The following is a 20,386-nucleotide window of genomic DNA, read 5'->3' as shown; positions in this document are numbered from 1 at the left end:
GTCTCGACAAGGAATTTGGGCTCGAAATGCTGGCCATTGTTTCTCACCCGCTGATGATGCTTGACCTGCTAGGCTTCTCCAGCAAAGTTTAAGCTGGATTCATAATTGACCTACTTGAGACCTGCAAGTGCCATCTTGTGCTGATGCCTGAAAACTAGTATGTCCAGGTTCAAGAACCGTTTTCTTCCAATAGCATTCAGGTTCTTCAACCTCCCCCTTCCCCCCATTACACTGATCAGGGACTGCTCCGACGCCACAAAAGGACCTTTCTGCACTGTTGTGTAACACTACTTTATTTTCTTGCATGATGGAAACTTCATACTTATAACATCTATTTAGTAGTTTACTATTATAATTTTCTTTTACAAATGCCACAAGGAGGAATTTCAGTGCTTATGTACAATACGTATGCCAATTAACTCATTGCCATTGGTATTTCAGGGAAGACCACACTCTCCTTACGGAAGTTGGTGCACACTGGTTAGGTGGTGTTTAGTCAGGATATCCTGTAAATTTTGGCAAGTGTTCTCACAAATTTTCTCATGTAGTTTTCTTTTAAACGTGTAATTTTGGACCTCTCTGTATTGTTCAAAAGTGGTAGCTTTTGATACAGTTGTATAAGGTATTGGTGAGACCACACTGTGAGTAAAACACGAAAGTCTGCAGACCCCGTGGTTGAAGTAAGACCACAATGCTGGAAAAGATCAGCAGGTCAAACAGTGTCCTTAATATTCTTTGGCTTGGCTTCGCGGATGAAGATTTATGGAGGGGTAAATGTCCACGTCAGCTGCAGGCTCGTTTGTGGCTGACAAGTTCGATGCGGGACAGGCAGACACGGTTGCAGCGGGAAAATTGGTGGGTTGGGGTTGGGTGTTGGGTTTTTCCTCCTTTGTCTTTTGTCAGTGAGGTGGGCTCTGCGGTCTTCTTCAAAGGAGGTTGCTGCCATTGGGTTTTTATCTTGAATACTTACTAAAAAATTTTCAACTACAATATAAATACTCCCATCCCTCCTTCCCCCTCCATTCCCCCCCCCCCCCCCAATCCCACCCTCCTCCCTCCCCCTGATAGACCCCAAAGTAAGAAAAAAGAATGGAGATTTAAACCATTAAGCAAAAATTATACATTAAGACGCCATGGATCGAAGCCTCACCATCACAGCAGGCTCCAGGGAATTCAACATTTTAACCCTACATGGTCCAAATAAGGGCTCCACAGTTTTAGAAAAAAAGATAATTATCTCGTAAATGATACGTTACTTTTTCCAATGAAATGCATGATCTCAACTCCATCTGCCACCTCTATAATCCTCAGTCGATCTCATCTTTCCAAGTAATCGCTAGACATTTCCTTGCTACAGCCAGTGTTAGTCTTAAAAATGCAGTCTGATACTTAGTCAATCTCAAAACTAAACTCAACTTTTTAAACATTACCCAATAAAAGCAATGTAGGATCCATAAATAATTGAATCTTTAACACCTTCTCCAAAAGTTCCTTAAGCTGTATCCAAAAAACCTTAACTTTATCACAGACCCAAGTCGAATGTATAAATGTACCTAGATCTTTAGAACATTGAAAACATAAATCTGAAGAAATCAAATTATATCCCTTTACTTTCTGAGGAGTTAAATATAATTGATGTAAAAAATTATAATGAGTCAACTTATACCTAACATTAATATTCTTTGTCATACTGTCCTGACATATAGGTCTCCAATCATCTTGCTCAATTACAAAATCCAAATCACTTTCCCATTTTCATCTTGATTTGTGAACATCTAACTTAGGCATCTTATTTTACATTTCAGAGATTTTTTTTAATGCCTTCAAATTTCAAAATTCTTCTGTCTTGGAATGTCCAAAAATTTCTAATAATAAGGCCCTAAAACATTGGTTCTGTATCTTCCACACCTTGATGAAGAGCTCAAGCCTGAAACATTGGTTCTGTATCTTCTATACCTTGATGAAGGGCTCAAGCCTGAAACATTGGTTCTGTATCTTCTATACCTTGATGAAGAGCTCAAGCCTGAAATATTGGTTATGTATCTTCTATACCTTGATGAAGGGCTCAAGCCTGAAACATTGGTTCTGTATCTTCTATACCTTGATGAAGGGCTCAAGCCTGAAACATTGGTTATGTATCTTCTATACCTTGATGAAGGGCTCAAGCCTGAAACATTGGTTCTGTATCTTCTACACCTTGATGAAGGGCTCAAGCCTGAAACATTGGTTCTGTATCTTTATCTTTGCTTTATAAAGTCCACTGTTTGACCTGCTGAGTTTCTCCAGCGTTGTGTTTTAACTTGGATATAGTTTTGGTCACCCAGCTACAGGAACAATATCAATAAGTTGGACAAGGTGCAGAGGATGCTGATGGGAATGGGGAGCTTGAGTTATGGGGAGAGGTTGGATAGATTGGGGCTTAGGAGGATGAGGGATGAACTTATAGAAGCTTATACAATCACGAAAGTGAATGCTCAAAGGCTTTTTCTAAAATGGATGATTCTAATGTGGTCATGGGTGTAAGTTGAGAGGGGAGATATTTAACGGAGATCTGAGGGACAATCTTTTTACAGGGGTGGGCAGTATCTGGATCGAGCTGCCAGAGGATGCTATAGAAGTAGATAAAGCTATGACTTTTAAAGGACATTTGGACAGATGTGTGAATAGGAAAGGCCTGGAGATATATGGACCTTGCCCAGATTGACAACTTGGTGGATATGGATCAGTTGGATCGAAGGATCTGTTCCGTACTGTGTGACTCATCGACTCTGAATCCGATGACCCAAGGATCCCACTTCCACTGCCCATCCACAACCAAGCAGAGCCCCTGGATTGGCCCAGGTCATTGGTGAAAGTCACATGAGAAACCAGGTTTGAACCTCTGGGGAAGGTGGGTAATATGACGTGGATTCTGCCTGGGGTACAAGTTGGTGCTCTCTATTCTCTCCACTACCGAGCTATTGATGTGTAGTGAAGGGTGGTCATCCCTGTTTCTATGGAAGTCCTCGATCATCTCCTTCGTCTTGTCCACATGGAGAGTCAGGTTGTTACCCTCGCACCAGATCACAAGATTTTCTACCTCTTCTTCGTAGTGTGACTCATTGCTGTTGACGAGGCCAACTAGGTTTAGATTTCAGATTTATTGTCCGAGTACATACAGTCCTGAGATTATTCTACTTGCGGGCGAGGCTGGATTACCACTTATTGGCAATGCAAAATTAAACTGACAGAATGTACACATGTAAACAAATAAAGAAAAGTAAACAAACTGACTGTCCAATCCAGAGTGAGAAAAAAGAAAATCAATAAAATGCACAAGTAAGAGTCCTTAAATGAGTCCCTGATTGAGTTTGTCATTGAGGAGTCTGATGGTGGGGGGGGGGGGAGCAGCTGGTTCCTGAACCTGGTGGTGTGAGTCTTGTGGCACTGATACCTCTTTCCTGACGGCAGTAGTGGGAACAGAGTGTGTGCTGAGTGGGGTGGATCCTTAATCCGACGGCAGGGTTCCCTGTAGATGTTCTCGATGGTGGTGTGGCCAACACTCATTTATCTGGCTCCGCCCTGTTCTGTGACTGCACAGAGGGCTCCTCCCTCTTGACCCTGTATTAAGGCTCCAACACCATAACCCCTCCCCAGAAAGCCCGGGTTGCAGCACAGGATGACAGATTGTTCTGTAACATAGAAACATAGAAGATAGGAGCAGGAGTAGGTCATTCGACCCTTTGAGCCTGCTCCGCCATTCAACGACATCATGGCTGATCTTAAAGTTCAGTACCCCGTCCCCGCCTTCTCTCCGTAACCTTTAATACCCTTATACTGAAGAAATAGATCTAATTCCCTCTTAAATAGATTTAATGAACCTGCCTCTACTGCCCTCTGTGGCAATGAATTCCACAGATTCACCACCCTCTGGGTCAAGAAATTCCTCCTCATCTCGGTCCTAAATGGTTTGGCTATTATCCTCAAACCATGGCCCCAGGTTCTGGATTTTCCCATCCTTGGAAACATCCCATCTGCATCCATCCTGTCCAGTCCTGTCAGAATTTTATATGTCTCTAAGAGATCCCCTGCCATTCCAGGTATCAGCCTGGTGAATCGCCTCTGCACTCCCTCCATTGCAAGAACATCCTTCCTTAGATAAGGTGACCAAAACTGCACACAATACTCCAGGTGGGGTCTCACCAAGGCCCTGTACAGCTGCAGTAAGGTATCCTTGTTCCTTGACTCAAACCATCTTGATATGAAGGCCAACATACCATTTGCCTTTTTAACCGCCTGCTGTACCTCCACGCTCGCCTTCAGAGACTGATGTACAAGTACCCCTAGGTCTCTCTGCACTTCCCCATCTCTTAATCTATTGCCGTTCAAATAGTAACCTGCCCTCCGGTTTGTATCACCAAAGTGGATAACCTCACATTTATCCACATTGTAGTGCATTTGCCATGGATCTGCCCAGTCCCTCAATTTATCCAAATCACACTGGAGCTTCCTGACCCCCTCTTCCGTGCACACAACCCCTCCAGCCTTTCGATAGCGCATCAGTGGGGGAGGGTTTTACCCGTGCTGTCCTGGGCTGCGCCCGCTGCCTTTTGCAGGGCTCTCCGCTCGGGGGCCACAGTTGCTGCGATGTCATCTGCAAACTTGATGACTGCTGGAACTGAACCTGGCAGTGCAGTCGCGAGTTAGCGCCATGAGCAGTAGCGGGCTGACCACCCAGCCCTCAGCTTGATGGGGGTTGAGTGCGCGATAGTCTGTGCGGACCAGAGGGCCAGTTTCCTTTCCTTCAGGTTACGAATCTTAAAATCTGCCTCTTCGACCAAGTCACCTGTCCTAATATCTCCTGACTTGGCTTTCTCTCCTACAAATGAAACTTCCCTTTGGATCTCAGTGCAGCGTCAGCGAGGCAGAGTGAATCACTAGTAGTTGACTGAGATAGCAGGTGACTTCATTAGATTGGCAAGGAATTGATTTTGTGAGCTTTGAAATGGGCGTTGCTCAGCTTTTCTATGTGAACTGTGTGACTCAGAGGCGAACACAGGATGTGTTTATCTCAGCACCGACACCCAGGGATGGTGACCCTTCAGAACTGCCGCTCAGTCCCCAAGGTTTAGTCTCAGCTTACTTTAATTGTAAAATTGGAAGGGTCCTCCTGCGAGCAGACGGCCAGGCTGTCGCTGACTGTGTCATGAGCGCAATTTACAGAGTGTGGGAATCACGGGTGAAAAGGAAGATTGTTGGCACCACGTTAAAAATAAATCACTGCAGATGCTGCTGAAGGAGCAGCAAAGTGCTGGGGGATCTCAGCAGGTCAGACAGCATCTGTGGAAGGATGTGACCCTTCCCCGCAAAACGCTGACTGTCTTTGTGGCCTTCCACGGATGAAGCCTAACTCACTGTGAGTTGCTCCGGCCTAAGATTGCTCTGGTGGGGTTTATTCCAGAGCCCGATGGCCGCGGGGAATGAACGGTCTTTAAGCCTGTTGGCGTGGGCATTCCCATCCTTGAGCCTTCTCCCTGATGGGAAGAGGGAGATGAAGGTGTGACCGGGCTGTGATGGGTCCTTCAGTGTGCTGGCTGCCTTTCCTGGGCGGTAGGAGACATGGATGGTGGGGCGGTGGGTGGGGGTTGGGGGGGGGGGGGGGGGTTGCGAGATGTTTTTAGCTGCATTCTCCGCTTTCTGCAGCTTCTGATGAGTTTGGCTTTTGCTTCTCCCTCTTGGGGCTTGGGAATTCTGTTCCTTTCCCTGACCATTTCATCTGCAGACACACGAGAGGCTGCAGACGCTGGAATCTGCAGAAAAATAGAGTCCACTGGAGGGACTCAGTGGGACGAGCAGTTTGGCCAAGGGTTCCAGCCTGAAACGTCACCTGTCCGTTCTTTCTCTACAACGGATGCTACTCGACATGTTGAGGCCATCCAGCAGATTGGGCCTTGCTCTTTTCACGTGGATATGCATACCCACTCCCACGCCACATTCACAGACAATAAAACACTCTCCAACTTTTAATATTTATTATTTTCTGCACCTCCTTTTATATTATTATCTTTTTTAATTTCTTCTTAGCTTTTAATGTGCTTTATAAACCTGGGAAGCTTCAGCAAGGGAGATGCACCTGTGCATCATATTAGAATCAAAATTTATCGTCATGAACAAGTCACGAAATGCGTTGTTTTGCAGCAGCGTCGCGGTGCGAACATTTCTAAAAACCATATTTGAAAATAAATAAAAATAGAGCAAGAAAAAGACGAAGTAAGGCAGTGTCTGTGGTTCATTGATTATTCTGGAATCTGTTGACAGAGGGGAAGAAGCTGTCCTTGTGCCACTGAGTGCCTGTCCTGAGACTGCTGTACTTTTTCTCCGATGGTAGCAGAGTGAAGAGGGTGTGATCTGGGTGGTGAGGGTCCTTGAGGACAGAGGCTGCTTTTTTAAGACACTGCCTCGTGTAGATGTCCTTGATGGAGTGAAGAAGCTTTGTTCTCATGCAAATGACCATAAACTTCATTCGTTCACTCATTCCGTGAAAGTGGCCTATGTGCACATTCCCAAATGTGGCACTTCTCCACTACTGGTGTGTTCGCAGACAGACCCAACCCCCACTCTCAGTGTGGACCCATACAGACCCCTCCCCTCTCCTGATGCGGATCCAGTCAGGGACCGCCCCCCCACCCCCCCCCCCACCCCCACTCCTGGTGTGGACCCAGACCCCTCTCCTATTCCTGATTATTCCCCAGACAGACCCCTCACCCACTCCTGGTGTGGACTCAGACAGATCCCTCCCCGTCCTGATGCGGACACAGACAGAGCTCTCCCCCTCTCCTGGTGGACTGAGAGAGAGCCCTCCCCCACTCCTGATGTGGACCCAGATGGATCCTTCCCCCACTCCTGGTGTGGACTCAGACAGATCCCTCCCCGTCCTGATGCGGACACAGACAGAGCTCTCCCCCTCTCCTGGTGGACTGAGAGAGAGCCCTCCCCCACTCCTGATGTGGACCCAGATGGATCCTTCCCCCACTCCTGGTGTGGACTCAGACAGATCCCTCCCCGTCCTGATGCGGACACAGACAGAGCTCTCCCCCTCTCCTGGTGGACTGAGAGAGAGCCCTCCCCCACTCCTGATGTGGACCCAGATGGATCCTTCCCCCACTCCCGGTGTGAACCCAGACAAAGCCCTCCCCGCTCCTGGTATGGACCCTGATAGACCCCTCCCCTATTCCTAGTGTTTCCCTCGTGGGATCCCTGCCCGACCCAGATGGACCCTCAGGAAGTGGATACTGCAATGCTCGTCTGATACGGACTGGAATCTGCTGCCGCTTGGCAGAGCTGAGACTGTGCCCTCCTCCTGGGATGTAAGTGTGGTGCAGTGCAGAGCCATAGGGACCTGCTGAAGCAGGCAGTTGCAGGCCTGGGGAGGGGAAGGGGCATGAAGGGCCAGCGTGAACAGCTGTGGCTGGAGGTCTAAAGGCCAGAACCAGACGGAGGTGAGGAGTAGGGTCCGACTAAGGAGGAAGGATTGGGGTACAGTGCCTTTAGTGAGGGGATGTCAGTGATCAACTAACGCTGCTGTGTTGGTCACAGTTCCCTCCGTGGGCCAGTTCTGTGGGTAAACTTTGTGTTCATTTACAGCCGCTCCCCGTGCTGAATTGTTTAATGTGGTTTTGCTGGTGTCCACCACCTTTACAGCATTTCAGGAGCCAGGGGTCAGCTGGAAGTAGCTGCGATAGGATTTGTTTTCCCACTGGGTTGTGGCTGAATGGATTCTCTGTTTTCCCTCTTCTCTCTCTCCCCACCCTCTTCTCTCCCACTTCCCCTTCTCTCTCTCTCTCTCTCCCCACCTTCTTCTCTCCCACTTCCCCTTCTCTCTCTCTCCCTCCCCCACCCTCTTCTCTCCCACTTCCCCTTCTCTCTCTCCCACTTCCCCTTCTCTCTCTCCCATTTCCCTTCTCTCTCTCTCCCCACCCTCCTCCCACTTCCCTTTCTCTCTCTCCCTCCCCCACCCTTTTCTCTCCCACTTCCCCTTCTCTCCCTTTCTCTCTCTCTCTCTCCCTCCCCCACCCTCTTCTCTCCCACTTCCCCTTCTCTCTCTCTCCCCACCCTCCTCCCACTTCCCCTTCTCTCTCTCCCACTTCCCCTTCTCTCTCTCCCATTTCCCCTTCTCTCTCTCTCCCCACCCTCCTCCCACTTCCCTTTCTCTCTCTCTCTCCCCACCCTCTTCTCTCCCACTTCCCCTTCTCTCTCTCTCTCTCTCTCCCCACCTTCTTCTCTCCCACTTCCCCTTCTCTCTCTCTCCCTCCCCCACCCTCTTCTCTCCCACTTCCCCTTCTCTCTCTCCCACTTCCCCTTCTCTTTCTCCCATTTCCCCTTCTCTCTCTCTCCCCACCCTCCTCCCACTTCCCTTTCTCTCTCTCCCTCCCCCACCCTTTTCTCTCCCACTTCCCCTTCTCTCTCTTTCTCTCTCTCTCTCTCCCTCCCCCACCCTCTTCTCTCCCACTTCCCCTTCTCTCTCTCTCCCCACCCTCCTCCCACTTCCCCTTCTCTCTCTCTCCCTCCCCCACCCTCTTCTCTCCCACTTCCCCTTCTCTCTCTCTCCCTCCCCCATCCTCTTCTCTCCCACTTCCCCTTCTCTCTCTCTCCCCACCCTCCTCCCACTTCCCCTTCTCTCTCTCCCTCCCCCACCCTTTTCTCTCCCACTTCCCCTTCTCTCTCTCTCCCCCGACCCTTTTCTCTCCCACTTCCCCTTCTCTTCCTCTTCTCTTTCTGTATCTCCCCTTTCTTCAATCTCCCCCATCCCCACTCTTCTGTCTTTTCCTCTTGTACTCTCCCATCTTTCTCTGATCTCTTTCCTCTCTTTTCCCTTCTCCCCACTTTCCCTCTGAACAACCTTTCCCTCTCTCAGGAAGAGGAAGAAAAGCTGATGCAACTCCTCCAAATTTGAAAAGAAAGCACCTACATGTTCAGCTAGCCTTTGATCCAGTGAGAGGATCCAGCTGAACAGATTGCCAGCTGTCCCAGTGCCAGCTGTGGAGGCTGCCAGCTGTATAGGGTCCCAGTGGTGCCGGGACTCAGCTGAGAATGCCAGCTGTATTGCGTGCCAGCTGTGGAGGGTACTAGCTGCACATGATCCCAGCATTGCCAGGGTACCAGCTGTGCGGGGTGCTGCCTGTGGAGGACCCCATCTGTGGATGATGCCAGCGGTACAGGGTGCCAGTATCAGGATGCCAGCTGTGCAGGGTGCCAGGGATGCCAGGGTGCCAATACCACGGTGCCATCTGCACCAGGTGCTAGCTGTGCTGGCTGCCAGTGATGGCAAAGCACCAGTGGTGCAGGGTGTTGGTGATGCCAGGGCACCAGTGGTGCAGGGTGTCGGTGATGCCAGGGCACCAGTGGTGCAGGGTGTCGGTGATGCCAGGGCACCAGTGGTGCAGGGTGTCGGGGATGCCAGGGCACCAGTGGTGCAGGGTGCCGGGGATGCCAGGGCGCCAGTATCAGGGTGCCAGTGGTGCTGGGTGCCAGTATCCCAATGCCACCTGCACCAGGCGCCCAGTTATTATTCGCTGCCGCCGTTATTAGCCCCTGTCCAGCGCCAACTCCCCCAAAAAGTCAGTCGCAGATTTCACAGAGCAGCGGCTCACGCCCCCCTCCCTCCCCCTCCCTCCCCCTCCCTCCCCCTCCCGCGAACCGTGAGGGGCCTGCCAAGCCCCTCTGCCGGGCTCGGCCGCCAAAGGGGCCCGTCAGTTGGTAGCGGGACGGGGAGCGGACGGGCGGTCAGACAGTGGCCGGGCCCACGCTGTGGGGAATGGGAGGGGGCAAGTGCCAATGAGGGGGCTTGGACACTGCCCCCCACTTCCCCCGACCAACCTGGACTGCGTCCTGGGGAAGGGATCCCGCTGCCTATGGCTCGCCCGCTTTGACAGAGACCCTTCCCTCCTGCTCCCGGGCCACCATGGATCCCACTCGCCCACCCATCCTGCGGCGGGACGGCTTGGCCAAGTAGGCGCCCGGCACCACCTCCCCAGCAGGGCTGGTCCAGACGCCGAGGGTTCCCAGCCAGACGCGAATGTACATCGCCGACCACCGGCCCAGGTCCCGAAGGGGAAGGCGGCGACCCCCTCCTCTGACTCCATCCGCCGTGCCTTCCGTTAGCTTCACTTGACGGCGCTCACCTATCCGAGCCACAGCGACGGCGAGCTGGCACCGCGGCGTAGCCCGGCCGTGGCTCATTGCGGGTCTCCTCCACTGCATTGCAACGGGAAGACGGGCCACAGGCCAGCAGCTTTGCGTTAACTTTGGTCCAAGCTGTGCCAACTTTGTGGGTCACTCTTCCCTCTCTGATACCTGAGCCAAGAGCTCGGGTCTGACACGTCTGGACGCTCCAAGACCTGCTGAGTTCCTCCAGTATTTCTCTGCTTTTACTACTGTTAGAGGACCCCAAAATCCAGCAGCCATAGATATTCACCAAGACAATGGGTTACTTAAACAAAAGTGGCTTTTAATTATCTTTGAACATGAAAACAGAATCAAAAGTTGCCGGCAATTCTTGTACTGTGCACAGAAGTTAGCATTAATAAAGTTCACCAGGCTTTGGTGCTTCACAGGTAGAGGGTTACCACTCAGGTGGGTTCTTGTTGGTTTTCAGAGAGAGTTTTCTCATTCCAGGACCTCCACAACGGATTCCTTTTTAATCAAACACTTCAGTATCTCGCTGACGAAACTTGCCCCCTTCAGGGTTCTCCAGAGGATAACCTCTTTCTTTCAGGTCACCACAGAGTACCTTTCTGTTTCTCCTATTCCAAGGGAAACACCAGACAGCCAGTCCTCTTCTTTGACCAGGCTGACATCCAAAGCTTGCCCCTCTGTGGTGAATGTCCAACAAGCTGCCTGTCTCCCCTCTGGCGAGCCTTGCTGTACTAACATTGGCTGTGCATTAACTCTACTGTTAAGGACGCTCCCCTTGGATATAACTGTGTATAACTTTCATTATTGTACCATGAGTTTCTGCTAATAAAAGCCATGATTATTGTTTGACCACATCGTCTTTCTCTACTTCATCAACTGGCACTTACTTCGCCCTCTGGAACTGAAGTCTGTGTCTTTCCTCTGTCTTACTCCCTCCCACTCTGAAAGCAAAGCTGTTCTGCCTCTGCCTGCAAAGATCACATGTTTTTTACATCGTTGCCTTTTGCAAGCAGCAGTCCATCATGAGTCTGTGAGCACTCTGCAAAACTCCTGCAAAAATTCTGTGTTTCGGAGTGTTTGTGTGTGACCTGCTCTAACAAACCTTTCCCAATTTATCTCCCAAACACTATTCTCTATCACAGTACAGTCACAGTGTCTGCAGACTTTCATGTTTCACTCCCTGCCCTCTGAGTGCCCAGAGAGTCAGAATAACAGAGGGTGATGGGTGTGAGATAGATTGTTGTGGAGAAGGTTTATATGGGTCGGCACAACATCGTGGGCTGAAGGGCCCCACACTCTTCTGTACTTGAATTCTGTTAGGCCTCTCCCTCTGCCTCTCTCTCTTCCCCTCCCTCCTTTCCTCCAGCTCCCCCCTTCACTCTCCATTCAGAGAGCTACCCCCTCCCCCTATCACCCCAGCTTTTTTCTCTTCTGCCCTCCTACCTATATCTACATGATTTCTTGCCTGTGATCCTCTGCCCCCTCCCCATCTTTTTCATTCAGACGCCTGCCTGCTTTTTGCTCATACCTTGACAAAGGGCTCAGGCCCGAGATGTTGGCGATGTATCTTTACCAGAAAGAACGCTGCGTGACCTGCTGTGTTGCTCCAGACTTTTGTGCATTACACTACAATTACAGCCTCAGTGGAATTCCTCGTAAAACGGAGCTGTAATGTTCTCTGTCGACCAGCTTGGGGACTGATGATAAAATATAAATTTTGGCACATCATCGAGGCAAGCCTGAAAGGAATTTAAGTCATTTATTGTCACATGCACCAGGTTGGAGGGGAAAGCTTTGTTCTTTGTGCTATCCAGGGAAGTCAACCCGTACCTAAGTACAGCAGATAGTGGAATAATAAAACCTGGGTTTACAGTAAATCAAGGCGTGCAGGGTACAGAGTGAGAAAGTAGATGAATATGTAGTTAAGTGACCACACTTTATCACAAAACCAAAGAGAATATGGTAAATCAAAGCAGACTTATGCTTGAGGTAGCATGGGGAGGTGCAAGAGCCTGATAGATGGTGGAATCTTCAAAATTCGAGCTTTGATACTGGAGATTCTTTTACTGTCATGTAATAGCACAGAACATGTAATATTACACGACATTGCCTTTTGTCTGCCATAAGGCAAAGAGTCGGGATTAGTGTCGCCCGGAGCCCTTTACGAGAGAAAGAAAAGCAAAAGAGAGTCCTTTCAGAGCCACTGAGTGTCTGTGGATTCACCTCCAGAGCTCCCGCAGCCTCTGCAGCTGCACAGACTCCTGTTCAGTCTGATGGCCGCCCGAGCTCCAGATCCGAACTTCCGACACGATCAGGAAGCCTTCGGCGTCCCGAGGCTCTTCGGGAGGTGCTGGTCTTCGGGCTTCTGTATCTTCTGCCAGCAGGTATCTGTGAGAAGAGGTTGTGGCCAGGGTGATGGGGGGGGGGGGGGGGGGGGGTGCCTTTATGATGCCGGCTGTGTTCTTGTGCCAGCGCCTCACGTCAATGTCTGTCATGGACGAGAGGTCGGAGCCTATGAGGTTTGCCACCATTCTGCAGCTTCTTGGGCCCCTACCCTCTTACCACAATCTCGTCACATCTGATCCATTTTAACCGAGGCAGGTAATTAAAAATTTAATTCTCAAATGGGCACCGTGACATTTAGTGAAAGACAAAAAGACGTGATTGTAATAAAGGCACAGAAATGCCGGAAAACTCAGCCAGGCTCGTACCGTCCATCGGAGGTAAAGATACATCACCGCCGTTTCCGGCCTCATGCCTTGATGAAGGGCTCCGGCCCCATGCCTTGATGAAGGGCTCCGGCCCGAAACCTCAGTAATAGTTCTTTACCTCCAATGGATACTGCGAGACCTGCTAAGTTCCTTCAGCATTTCTTTGCTACCATGATACAGGCCTTCCCTTCATTTTTTCAGTTGGACAAACATAACCACCAGGAGTCTGCAAACTCTTTCATGGCATTCGAATGCAAATCCAGCCAGCAGTTTGATTTACAATGGACTTCAGGGGGTGGGGGGGATCCTTTAATTGTGCAGGGATGTGGTGAGTTCATCAGACTAAACAGGATTGTTTCCTTCTTGCATCCTTGCGATCAAAGCCTGCTTCAGCTTTCATTCCTCCAATGTTTGCACATCTGGTACTGTTTTGCCCCTGCCTTTGTCTTCACATCTAGCGCCAGCTACTTCTGTTCGCTGTGTTCGGAGCCAATATTTACTGTTTGATACCTTTCAAAGTCGCCGGGGACAGTGTGACACACTTTGACACAGCAAATACGGCAATTGACTAACTTTCAAAAGCGGTGCAAAGTGAGGCAAGCCTTTTAGTCTTGCTGCTTTCTGCCGGGATGTGTGTTTGATGACCTGTTTGTGCCATCTACTGACATTTCTTATGCTCGCAGAAGGGAGACAAAAAGTAAAACATGAAAGGCTGCAAACACCGTGTTTGAAGTAAAACCAGAGTGCTGGAGAAACTCAGCTGGTTGCTCAGTTTCACTCACCTCAGTTGATCCACTGCAAAATCTCTTCAAGGGATGCCTACCCCAAAGAGGTCCTCCTCCTCAAAAGAAGGGCTCAGGCCCAAAACGTCGGCAATATATGAACGCTGAAAAGACCGGATGAGTTCCTCCAGCACTTTGGTGTGTTTTTACTGCAATCTCAGCATCTGCAAACGTTTGTGTTTCACTAAACTCAGCTGGTCAAACAGAGTACTTGACAAAGTTAAAGATGCATAACCAGAGATGTCCGCAGATACTTGCCGACATTTTTCCATGATGAAGGGCTCAAGCTGAAACGTTGGTAATGTATCCTTATCTTTACGATATAAAGTACACCGTTTCACCTGCTGAGTTTCTCTAGCGATGTGTTTTTAGTTCACAGAAGGGGTAGTTCATGCATCCTTCTCACAAGCGGATCAGAATCAGGCTTCTTGTCATGAACAAGTGCCACAAAGTTCATTGTTTTGCGGCAGTGGTATTGTGCATTACAGATGCAAAATTGCTATAAATTACAAGTCCTAAATGCAGTAAAACCCATTATCTGGAATTCAAGCTACTGGCAAAAAAAATTGTGGAAAATAAACAGATAAAAAATACAGGTTTATCTCACCTTTAGTTTATTAATCCATGCAACACACATTCTCAAGCAATGGAAAATTTGCTTATCCGGGATCTACCAATCCCCATAGACCTTACAGAGGTTTTACTGGGCAAGATTTTTTTAAAAATTAGTGCAAAAAAAAAGAGATAAGTAAGGTAGTGTCCATAGGTTCATTATCCGTTTGCAAATCTAATGGCGGAAGGGAAGAAACAGTTTGAGTTCAGGCTCCTGTCCCTTTTTCCAGATATAGGAGTGAGAAAAGGTCATGACCTGGGTTGTGAGGATCCTTGATGATAGAGGCTGCTTTCTTGAGGCACCACCTCTTAAAAATGTCCTTAATGGGATGAACATTGATGCTCAGATGGCGCTGGTCGAATTCACAACCCTCTGCAGTCTTTTCCTGTGCGTTGGCACCTCCATACCAGACAGCGATGCAACCTGTCAGAATGGTAAACCTGTAGAAATTTTCAAGAGTCATTTGGTGACGTATCAAATATCCCCCAAAGTCCTAACAAAAGATGGGAATCACATTGCAGCAGGGCTGGTTCGTCATTGGAGTTAAACGAGAAAGTCTACAGAGGCTGGGATCGAGTACACATTGGACAAACTCAGCAGGTTACACAGCATCCACAGGAAGCAAAGGATTTTGAAGCCTGGGCCCTTCACCAGGAATGGGTTGATTGATGGCTTGAGTGGACCTTGGTTTTATTTAAGCATATAATGTGGGCATCATTGGTGAGGGGGGACATCTTTGGATTTCTTGAAGCATGGTGAGGCCAGCGTTTGTACACAATAAGCCTTAAAATTGATTGCTCACAACTCGTATGAATTACACTAAACAATTTTTGTGGTGAATTCACATACTCGAGAACCCAAACTTAACGACTTTTGTCATTAAATTAAATTTTTTAAATTTGAAAAAAATATTTAGATTTAAACACACACACACACACACACACACACACACACACACACACACACACACACACACACACACACACACACACACACACACACACACACACACACACACACTGTGTACACAGTACCGTACACACAAGTGCTGGAGAACCTCAGCGGGTCGCTCTTTATCCATTGGAATCAAAGGGTAGCCGATGTTTTGGACCTGGGCCCTTCGTCAGGTTACCGTTTACTTGCCATGGACTACTGCATGACCCACTGAGTTTTCTTTTGTAGCGGCGCAATGGCGGCCCTACAACTCCCAGAAGGCATCGACGTCAGTGCGTAATGACATCAACGGGTGTCGAGCGCGTGATTCGGCCTTTTGAAAGGTTGCGCGGGTGATGAAGAGTAAATCCGTTTGATTCACTCAAAAAATGGTTATTTCGTCGTGTTCACTGCGACTCCAGTGGCCACAATTGGTGACCCCGACGTGTCCAAAAACGTATATTTGAATAAACGTGGACTCTGCAGCCGTTGCTGTGAAGCTGCCACCTTTCTGGACAGCTGAGCCTGAACTGTGGTTCTAACAGGCTGAAGCATAATTTCACCTTCTCAAGGTTGAATTGGACACCACTCGTTATTGCCATCTTGTCAGTGCCCTGGGACCAGGCCGTCGCAGAGGTCGACCATCTAAAAGACAGACAAACCTTTCTGCCGGTTCTGGGGGTGGGGGGTATGGCGTCACTACAACTCCCAGAAGGCATTGAACAGGGCTTGTGACATCAGTGCATGATGACGTCAGTGGGGGTTCGAGCGCGTGATTCAGGCTTTTGAAAGGTTGTGCGGGTGATGAAGAGTAAATCCGTTTGATTCGCTCGAAAAACGCCTTGTGTGGTTATTTCGTCGTGTCCACTGCGACTCCAGTGGCCACACCATTACACTTAGATATGTAACTCGGTAACAGGCCTTCCGGCCCATGAGCCCAAGCTACCCAATTAACTTTCAATCCTCATACGGTTTTGAAGGGTGGGCGGATCCCGGAGCACACGGAGGAAACCCACACAGATATGGGGAGAACGTACACATTTCATGAAGCTCAGCATGCTTGTGTATTGCTACAGGGAAAGGCTTCTTTCAGAGAACTCTGGCATACTTCAAGATTGCGCCCAGCCACCCAAGGTTAACCCGCCATTTGAAATTTAAATTTTAAAATGTTTTTTAAATGCTAATTTTTTAAATTAAATTTAGACATATATCAAGGAAACATGATGAGGAGATTTACTAGGATGAGTCCCGGAATGCAAGGGCTAACATACGAGGAGCGTTTGGCAGCTCTTGGGTTGTATTCATTGGAGTAGAGGAGAATGAGAGGAGATCTCATAGAGGCATTTTGTATTTTGAAAGGTTTAGATAGGGTGGATGCGGGAAAGATGTTTCCCTTGGTGGGTGAATCGAGGACAAGGGGCCATCGTCTGAAAATTAGAGGTTATCCATATAAAACAGAGATTAGGAAGAACTTCTTTAGCCAGAGGGTCTTGGACCTGTGGAACTCGCTGCCACATACAGCAGTAGAAGCCAGATCACTGGGAGTATTTAAACAAGAAATAGACAAGTATCTCATGAGTGAGGCCATCAAGGGATATGGGGAAAAGGCCGGGAATTGGAGCTAGTGTATGTAGATTAGTGTAGATTTATGGAACAGACTTGATGGGCCTAGTGGCCGCTTCTGTTCCTTTGCCTTTGTGATCTTGTCAACAGGCCCTCTGGCCCATGAGCCGCCCAATTACACCCAATTAACCTACAACCCCAGTACGTTTCAAATAGTGGGAGGAAACTGGGGAAAACCCACATAGACAAGGGGTGAACGTACAACTCCTTACAGAAAGCAAACCCTGGTCCTGATTGCCGGCGCTGTAAAGGCGTTGCGCTAAACACTACGCCAACCGTGCCACGCTAGATTTGACCCAGGAACTATTTCTATCAGATCCTCTCTATCTTCATGTACATTGGGACTCCTCTCCTCCTCCCCCCTCCCTCCACTTTTGTTCAGGTGCTTTACTGTTTTTCCTTATTCAGGCCTGAAATGTGAATTACCCTTTTACTCCCCGTGGACGCTGCATGACCTGCTGAGTTTCTCCAGCTCTTTTGTTTACTGCACATAACTACTTCAAGCATTAACGTCACTATCTCAGTTCGCCAATAGTCTCTATCTTTCCTCTCTCGTTGTTTCCCTTTCCTCCCAACTCCTTCCTCCCTCCCCCACTCCGACAACCTCCTTCCTATCCACCCTCGCTTCCTCCCAGTGGCTGTACTAAACAGGACGTATCTTGCAAATGAGTTGACTGACCTGACGTTCTTTCCCACTGGAGATCTGAGTTGTTTGCTCCTGGGGCCTCATAATCCCATCGCATCTGTCTTGGGGGAACCCTGGCATGAACCTGACAATTGCTCCCTATGTCCCCCTAAATCCAGAGAAGAGGTCTCCTAACCAGGTTTCTGTGATCCTTACAGTCCTGTGTAAAATATCACCACTCGAGCTGTTAGCCTGAAGGCGATGCCTTGGTAAAGCTATAGTGGATAGTTCTAAGTGTAATTCAATTAAACATTGACAATCTGTCTGCATTTAGAAGCTCAATGCCCTGCCCTAAATCACAACTAAAAATAGATATGAATTACAATAAATTATCCATCTAAGATGCTCGCTGCTTTTGACTCCCATTGCTAAGCCACATTTTATGACATATTGCTGTTTTAAGACCTGGCATTCATTTTCAGTCTGGTTTCGAGGGTTCCTTTTTTGGGCACGTAATAATATACATGATAAACTTCAGCTTTTGTTTGCCAAAAGGCAAACAAAAAAGTCGCTATGAGCATTGCCCGGCACCCCTAATGATAGGAGAAAGAAAAGAAAAGCAAACGAGAGTACCTCCAGTGCTCTGCAGCCACACAGGACCATTGGCAACCTGAGCTCCAGATCCAAAACTCTGATGCGACCAGGAAGCCTTCAGCGCCCGAGGCCTCCTGGAGCCCTTCTTACCCACGGCACCTGGTTCCAATCCTTATTTCCCATCAACGGCCTGATGACTGCAAGTCGCCAGCAGCCCTTCAAGCCGGTGGGCCTCTCGTTGGTCCACGGCCCCTGGACCCCTTCCCTGCAGGGTCGTCTCCTGTGCTTCTCCTTCTCAACTGCGGTGGGGGGAGGGGGTGGTAGGGTGATGTTCTCCCCATTTCTGGTGCCGTGCCCCGGTCCACTGCTCCCCTGGAGTTTGCAGCCCCTCGTGGTACGCTGCCCAGCACGGGCACCGCCATCTTGAGCACAGACCCCATGGCGGCAGGTTCAAAGAAAAAGCTGTCGGCATTAGGACCAGGTGGAAGGACCCTGAATTCAAGAAGCAATTCATCTGTTTATAATAAGGATGAGGGATTTGGGGACACTGTACTCTGAAACTCTCCAGCAAAACTCCTGACTGAGTTCCAAGAGGAGGCTCATCAATTAAAACATTTGAGTGATTGTAAGCTCTTTTGGAAAGAACTAACAGAAAACGCCTAGTTAAATGTGGGAAGGTTCTTCGTGCAGTAAATGGAAGAGTTGCAAAGTTCACTAATTCGTACTGAATAGAGCTGGATGATATCCATTTTTAATGCTGACAAGGTTATTGTCATACATGTGAGTACAATGTACAGAAGCAACAAAATTCTTACTTGCTGCAGTCGAACAGTTACTTGGAAAGAAAAACATTAATAGTAAACTTATTTGAATTAAGTTGAAAGAGATCGTAAATACATTAGAGCAGTGGCTTTCAACCTTTTTCTTTCCACTCACATCCCACTTGAAGTAATCCCTGCGCTTTCGGTGCTCTGTGATTAGTAAGGGATTGCTTCAGGTGGGATGTGGGTGGGAAGGGAAGGTTGACAATCATTCCTCTAGACCCAACTATTACTGAAATATTTTGCTTGAGAAAAATTGTCATTTGCCCATTTCCTTTGGAGTTCTGAAACCATGCACATAACGAGTCAATGAAGGACGATGAAAACAGTGGCTTTCAACCTTTTTCTTTCCACTCACATCCCACTTGAAGTAATCCCTGCGCTTTCGGTGCTCTGTGATTAGTAAGGGATTGCTTCAGGTGGGATGTGGGTGGGAAGGGAAGGTTGACAATCATTCCTCTAGACCCGACTGTTACTGAAATACTTTGCTTGAGAAAAATTGTCATTGGCCTAATTTCCTTTGTGAAACTGTGCACATAACGAGTCAGTTAGGGACGATTAAAACAATGGTTTGCAAACTTTTTCTTTCCACCCACATCCCTCCTGAAGCAATCCCTTACTAATCACAGAGCACCGATGGCATACCTGTGGTACGTGAGTGGAAAGATGGATAATAGTCACGTAATCCTTGCTTAAAAAAGTTAGTTGTGCAGACGATCCTTTTGTCCCTGATTAGTGTAACAAGGGGAGGTTCCAGAGCCTGATCACTGTTGGAAAGAAACTGTCCTTGACCCTAGAGATGCTGGTCTTCGGGCTTCTGCACCTTCTGCCCAAATGCAGCAGCGAGAAGAGGTTGTGACCAGGGTGACGGGGAGTCCTGTATGATGTCGCCTGCCTTCTTGAGGCAGTGCCTCACATCGATGTCTGCAGTGGATGGGAGGTGGGAGACGGTGATGGACATGGCCGTGTTTTAGAGGTGCTTATTGTTGGCCTGAGCACTGGGAGAACCTCCTGCTCTGAATTTAAAAGGTTCAACTGATGTACGGTAACTGCTCAACTAAAAGCCCAAGGTAGCTTCCACGCAGCCTAGACTCTGTCTGGTTGGACCTGGAGATGAGAGTTCGACCAGCAACTTCAGGGTACGAAGGGATATCTGGGAGCTGGCAGCCTAGCCTCGCTGAACAGCCCACAAAAGGAGGAATGAACTGAAACCAGGACCAACCAGGCAGAATGGGGTGTGGCCATCTAAGGTGATAGGTGACGTTTCAAAATTCAAATTTATTGTCAGAGAACTTAAATGACATCACATATAACCCTGAGATTCTTTTTCTTGTGGGGCAGGCAGAATTACTACTTATTGGTCACTCTAAACTGTACTCAAGAAGAAAGAGACATGTACAAAAGCAGGGTGCAGATGTGTCATCTGACCCTGTCAAGCCAAAGTCAGTGGGCTGTAGTGTTTCATATTGGTTGATTTAGTGGTCTATTGGACAGAATCGTGGAGTCATGAG

General features: G+C 48.5%; 1 protein-coding gene across 1 annotated transcript in view; it reads left to right on the top strand.

The window, feature by feature from the left end:
• Positions 1-20,386, top strand: part of LOC138760312 (NHS-like protein 1) — a 251,143-nt gene that overhangs the window by 123,286 nt on the left and 107,471 nt on the right. The gene's annotated exons all lie outside the window — the stretch shown is intronic.

Source organism: Narcine bancroftii, chromosome 4 (genome assembly GCF_036971445.1).
Source record: "Narcine bancroftii isolate sNarBan1 chromosome 4, sNarBan1.hap1, whole genome shotgun sequence".
Classification (NCBI taxonomy): domain Eukaryota; kingdom Metazoa; phylum Chordata; class Chondrichthyes; order Torpediniformes; family Narcinidae; genus Narcine; species Narcine bancroftii.
This window is presented reverse-complemented; position numbering and strand designations above follow the sequence as displayed.